Here is a 7266-nt window from a genome sequence, read left to right on the forward strand (position 1 = left end):
AGTTTTTTTTTTTTTTTTAAACAGGAACTGGTGTTGGATTTTGTTAAATGCTTTTTCTTCATCTATAGAGAGCATCATATGATTTCTCTTATGTTAGTTAGTGACTTAGTCAAATGTGCTAATAGTTTTCTTAATATTGAACCAGTCCTGGATTTCTGACAAAATTCCTACTTGGTCATAACTTGCTGTAATCTGTTTACTAATATTTTATTTTAGATTTTCAGCATCAATATTCAATAAGAAAATTGGGGGACTTCCGGCCAAGATGGCGGAGAGGAAATACACTTCTGTGTAACCTCCGTGTTTTTCTCTCACTATTCATTTCATTTCATGCCTCTGAATTAATGCTCGACTGAAAAAAAACCATACAATTACTTACCAAGAGAAACCATCCTTGAGACTCGTCAAGAAAGGTCTGTTTTTGCGCGAGGGCGGGGACAGTATTTGGAAGCAGTCTGCGGGCAGCAGCTGCAACCAGAGCACAGATAGCAGCTCAGAACGGGGTAGAGCGGAGAGGGGGTAGGGCACGATTGCAGCCGTCTCTGCGGGGAGAGCTTTGCTATAGGAGCAAGTCAGCAGCCCAGCAGAGAAGCTAAAAACACCAGGGGTGAAGAATACAACCCCAAACAGCTGGAGTCTCTCGGGACCTGGCCACCCCTCCCCCACAGTGTCTCAGCCCGCTCGGATCTCAGAGCGCTCGGATCTCAGCGCGCAGGCGCCATAGCACAGTAGGACCCGTGCCTCACGTATACCCTGCCTCCCCCAAAGAAAGCAGCCTCCATTCAAGGGTTTTTTTCCTTCTGTTTCTTTGATAGTTTGTCTTTGATAAATAGACAGAATGAGCAAGAAACTGAAAAAGAATTTAACCCTGGACAGCTTTTATACAGATAAAGAGAAGACTCCAAACCCTGAGGAGACTAAAAACAAACAGTCCCCAGGTGAATCCCCGAAGGAGGAGACCTTATGTCCCTCAGCACAGATGAATCTCATGGAGGAAATTAAAAAAGCTCTCACAAGGGAGCTAGAAGAAAAATGGGAAAAGGAGAGGGAGGCTTGGCAAAAGAGCCTGGAGAAGTCAGTTAAAGAGAGAGTGGATAAAGAAACCAAATCCTTGAAAAATAGGATTGGTGAACTGGAAAACAAAATTGGCGAAATGGAAAAAAATTCCACAGAACAAAAGAACTCAATTGGACAATTAGAAAAAGATCTTAAAAAAGTGAGTGAAGAAAATACCTCACTGAAAATCAGGGTCGAACAATTGGAATTGAATGACTCGAGGAGACAAGAAGAATCAGTCAAGCAAATCCAAAAAAATCAAACAATGGAAAAGGATGTGAAATACCTTCTGGGGAAGACAACAGACCTGGAAAACAGATCCAGGAGAGACAACCTGAGAATCATCGGACTTCCAGAAAAGTATGATGAAAAAAAAAGCCTGGACACTGTCTTCCAGGAAATTATCAAAGAGAACTGCCCAGAAGTCATAGAAACAGAAGGTAAAATAGACATTGAAAGAATTCATCGATCCCCTACTGAAAGGGATCCTAAAATCAAAACACCAAGGAATATAGTGGCCAAATGCCAGAACCCTCAGATGAAAGAAAAAATATTGCAAGCGGCTAGAAAAACCCAATTCAAGTATCAAGGAGCCACAATAAGGATCACCCAGGATCTGGCAGCATCCACATTAAAGGATCGAAGGGCCTGGAATATGATATTCCGAAAGGCTAAGGAACTTGGTATGCAACCAAAAATAACTTACCCAGCGAGATTGAGCATCTTTTTCCAGGGAAGAAGATGGACATTCAACGAAATAAGCGAATTTCATCTATTTCTGATGAAAAAGCCAGAACTTAACAAAAAAATTGATCTACAAGCACAGAACTCAAGAGAAATCTAAAAAGGTAAAGATTAATCTTGGGAACTATATTTCGGCTGTAAAGATGTATAAAGAATACATGTATACCTTGTTCTAGAAACTAGTTGTGGAAAGGACATTGTACTAGAAAAAAGGGAAAGTGGGGGTACTACATTCATGAAGAGGCAAAGAAAACCTAGTATATCTGAGAGAAAGAATGGAGAGGGATGAAAATAGTGAGTATTTTACTGCTTTCAGAATTGGCATTAAGAGAAGAATTTTAGACATATTCAATCTATGGTGAAACTTCTCCCACCTCAGTGAAAAGTGAGAAGGGAAAAGTGAAAAAGGAAGGAATAAGCTAAGTGGAAGGGAATACGGTAACTGGGAGGGAAAGGGGCAAGTTGGGGGGGGGGAACTCTAAGGGAGGGGAGGGATACTGAAAAAGGGAGGGCTGTGAGAAGCAAGGGGAGCTCACAAGCTTAATACTGGGAAGGGGGGTAAGGGAGTAAGAAGGGAGAAAAGCATAAACCGGGGTTAACAAGATGGCAAGTAATACAGAATTGGTCATTTTAACCATAAATGTGAACGGGGTAAACTCCTCTATAAAGAGGAAGCGGTTAGCAGAATGGATTAAAAGCCAGAATCCTACAATATGTTGTATACAGGAAACACACCTGAAGCGGGGTGATACATGCAGGTTAAAGGTAAAAGGTTGGAGCAAAATCTACTATGCTTCAGGTGAAGCCAAAAAAGCAGGGGTAGCCATCCTGATCTCAGATCAAGCTAAAGAAAAAATTGATCTAATCAAAAGAGATAAGGAAGGGCACTATATCTTGCTAAAGGGTAGAATGAATAATGAAGAAGTATCTATATTAAATATATATGCACCAAGTAGTGTAGCATCTAAATTCTTAAAAGAGAAATTAAGAGAGCTGCAAGAAGAAATAGACAGTAAAACTATAATAGTGGGAGATCTCAACCTTGCACTCTCAGAATTAGATAAATCAAACCACAAAATAAATAAGAAAGAAATCAAAGAGATAAATAGAATACTAGAAAAATTAGATATGATAGATCTCTGGAGAAAATGTAATGGGGACAGAAAGGAGTACACCTTCTTTTCAGCAGTTCATGGAACTTATACAAAAATTGATCATATATTAGGACATAAAAACCTCAAACTCAAATGCAGTAAGGCAGAAATAGTGAATGCATCCTTTTCAGACCATGATGCATTGAAAATTACATTCAATAAAAAGCCACAGGAAAGTAGACCAAAAAATAATTGGAAACTAAATAATCTCATACTAAAGAATGATTGGGTGAAACAACAAATTATAGACATAATTAATAACTTCATCCAAGAAAATGATAATAATGAGACATCATACCAAAATGTATGGGATGCAGCCAAAGCGGTAATAAGGGGAAATCTCATATCTCTAGAGGCCTATTTGTATAAAATAGAGAAAGAGAAGGTCAATGAATTGGGCTTGCAACTAAAAATGCTAGAAAAGGAACAAATTAAAAACCCGCAATCAAACACTAAACTTGAAATTCAAAAAATAAAAGGAGAGATCAATAAAATTGAAAGTAAAAAAACTATTGAATTGATTAATAAAACTAAGAGTTGGTTCTATGAAAAAACCAACAAAATAGACAAACCCTTAGTAAATCTGATTAAAAAAAGGAAAGAGGAAAATCAAATTGTTAGTCTTAAAAATGAAAAGGAAGAACTCACCACTAACGAAGAGGAAATTAGAGCAATAATTAGGAGTTACTTTGCCCAACTTTACGCCAATAAATTCGACAACTTAAATGAAATAGAAGAATACCTCCAAAAATATAGCTTACCTAAACTAACAGAGGAAGAAGTAAATATCCTAAACACTCCTATCTCAGAAAAAGAAATAGAACAAACTATCAATCAACTCCCTAAGAAAAAAACCCCAGGACCAGATGGATTTACATCTGAATTCTATCAAACATTTAAAGATCAATTAACTCCAATGCTAAATAAACTATTTGAAGAAGTAGGGATTGAAGGAGTCCTACCAAACTCCTTTTATGACACAGGTATGGTACTGATACCTAAACCAGGTAGGCTGAAAACAGAGAAAGAAAATTATAGACCAATCTCCCTAATGAATATTGATGCTAAAATCTTAAATAAAATATTAGCAAAAAGATTACAGAAAATCATCCCCAGGATAATACACTATGACCAAGTAGGATTTATACCAGGAATGCAGGGCTGGTTCAATATTAGGAAAACTATTAACATAATTGACTATATCAACAACCAACCAAACAAAAACCATATGATCATTTCAATAAATGCAGAAAAAGCATTTGATAAAATCCAACAGCCATTCCTAATAAAAACACTTGAGAGCATAGGAATAAAAGGACTTTTCCTTAAAATAGTTAGGAGCATATATTTTAAACCTTCAGTAAGCATCATATGCAATGGGGAAAAACTGGAACCTTTCCCGGTAAGATCTGGAGTGAAGCAAGGTTGCCCACTATCACCATTATTATTCAATATTGTATTAGAAACACTGGCCTCTGCAATAAGAGTCGAGAAAGAGATTAAAGGAATTAGAGTAGGCAATGAGGAAACCAAACTATCACTCTTTGCAGATGATATGATGGTATACCTAGAAAACCCCAGAGATTCTACTAAAAAGCTATTAGAAATAATTCATAATTTTAGCAAAGTAGCAGGATACAAAATAAATCCCCATAAATCCTCAGCATTCTTATACACCACCAACAAAACCCAAGAGCAAGAGATACAAAGAGAAATTCCATTCAAAATAACTGTTGATAGCATAAAATATTTGGGAATCTACCTACCAAAGGAAAGTCAGGAATTATATGAGCAAAATTACAAAAAAGTTTTCACACAAATAAAGTCAGACTTAAATAATTGGAAAAATATTAAGTGCTCTTGGATAGGCCGAGCGAATATAATAAAGATGACAGTACTCCCTAAACTAATCTATTTATTTAGTGCTATACCAATCAGACTTCCAAGAAAATATTTTAATGATTTAGAAAAAATAACAACAAAATTCATATGGAACAATAAAAAGTCGAGAATCTCAAGGGAATTAATGAAAAAAAAATCAAATGAAGGTGGTCTAGCTGTACCTGATCTAAAATTATATTATAAAGCAGCAGTCACCAAAACCATCTGGTATTGGCTTAGAAATAGATTAGTTGATCAGTGGAAAAGGTTAGGTTCACAAGACAGAATAGTCAACTATAGCAATCTAGTGTTTGACAAACCCAAAGATTCTAAATTTTGGGATAAGATTTCATTATTTGATAAAAACTGCTGGGATAACTGGAAATTAGTATGGCAGAAATTAGGCAAGACCCACACTTAACACCACATACCAAGATAAGATCAAAATGGGTCCATGACCTAGGCATAAAGAATGAGATTATAAATAAATTAGAGGAACATAGGATAGTTTATCTCTCAGACTTGTGGAGGAGAAAGAAATTTGTGACCAAAGATGAACTAGAGACCATTACCAATCACAAAATAGAAAATTTTGATTATATCAAATTAAAAAGCCTTTGTACAAACAGAACGAATGCAAACAAGATTAGTAGGGAAGTAACAAACTGGGAAAACATCTTTACAATTAAAGGTTCTGATAAAGGCCTCATTTCCAAAATATATAGAGAACTGACTCAAATTTATAAAAAATCAAGCCATTCTCCAATTGATAAATGGTCAAAGGATATGAACAGACAATTTTCAGATGAAGAAATTGAAACTATTACCACTCACATGAAAGAGTGTTCCAAATCACTATTGATCAGAGAAATGCAAATTAAGACAACTCTGAGATATCACTACACACCTGTCAGATTGGCTAAGATGACAGGAAAAAACAATGATGAATGTTGGAGGGGATGCGGGAAAACGGGGACATTGATGCATTGTTGGTGGAGTTGTGAACGAATCCAGCCATTCTGGAGAGCGATCTGGAATTATGCCCAAAAAGTTATCAAACAGTGCATACCCTTTGATCCAGCAGTGTTTCTATTGGGCTTATACCCCAAAGAGATACTAAAAAAGGGAAGGGGACCTGTATGTGCCAAAATGTTTGTAGCAGCCCTGTTTGTAGTGGCCAGAAACTGGAAAATGAATGGATGCCCATCAATTGGAGAATGGCTGGGTAAATTGTGGTATATGAATGTTATGGAATATTATTGCTCTGTAAGGAATGACCAGCAGGATGAATACAGAGAGGCTTGGAGAGACCTACATGGACTGATGCTAAGTGAGATGAGCAGAACCAGGAGATCATTATACACTTCGACAACGATATTGTATGAGGATGTATTCTGATGGAAGTGGATTTCTCTGACAAAGAGACTTAACTGAGTTTCATTGGAGAAATGATGGACAGAAACAGCTACACCCAAAGAAGGAATACTGGGAAATGAAAGTGAACTATTTGCATTTTTGATTTTCTTCCCGAGTTATTTTTACCTTCTGAATCCAATTCTCCCTGTGCAACAAGAGAACTGTTCGGTTCTGCAAAATATATTGTATCTAGGATATACTGCAACATGTTTAGCATATATAGGACTGCTTGCCATCCTGGGGGGGGGGGAGGAGGGAGGGAGGGGAAAAAATGAAACATAAGTGATTGCAAGGGATAATGTCGTGTAGAAATTATCCTGGCATGGATTCTGTCAATGCGAAGTTATTATTAAATAAAATAAAATTTATTAAAAAAAAAAAACAAAAACAAAAAAAAAACAATAAGAAAATTGGACTATAATTTCTTTTTTCTGTTTTGACCCTAACTGATTAACGGATCAGCACTATATTTGGGTCATAAAAGGAATTTGTGAAACTCCTTTCCTTATTTTCCCAAATAGTTTGCATACTATTGGAATGAACTGTTCTTTAGATGTTTGGTAGAATTCACTTGTAAATCCTTTTGGTCCTGGAGATTTTTTTTTAAAGAGTTAATTAATAGCTTGTTCCCAATTTCTTTTTTTCTTAAATGGGACTATTTAACTAATTTATTCCCTCCTCTGTTAATCTGCAAAATCTATATTTTTGTAAGTATTAATTCATTTCACTTAGACTATATCATATTTATTGGCATACAGTTGAACAAAATAGCTCCTAATTATTACTCTTGTTTCCTCTTCATTAGTGGAAAGTTCACCCTTTTCATTTTTCATACTAGCAATTTGACTTTCTTCTTTCCTTTTTCTATTGAAATCAAATAAAGATTTACCTATTTTTTTATTTTCATAATCAACTTTTGTTTTTATTAATTTAAACATTCAGTTACATGACTCCATATAAAGTCCTGACTACAGTTTAAGAAGCTTTGCTCTAGACTATAGAGATATCCACTGTC

Source organism: Antechinus flavipes, chromosome 3 (assembly GCF_016432865.1).
Source record: "Antechinus flavipes isolate AdamAnt ecotype Samford, QLD, Australia chromosome 3, AdamAnt_v2, whole genome shotgun sequence".
In the NCBI taxonomy this organism is placed as follows: domain Eukaryota; kingdom Metazoa; phylum Chordata; class Mammalia; order Dasyuromorphia; family Dasyuridae; genus Antechinus; species Antechinus flavipes.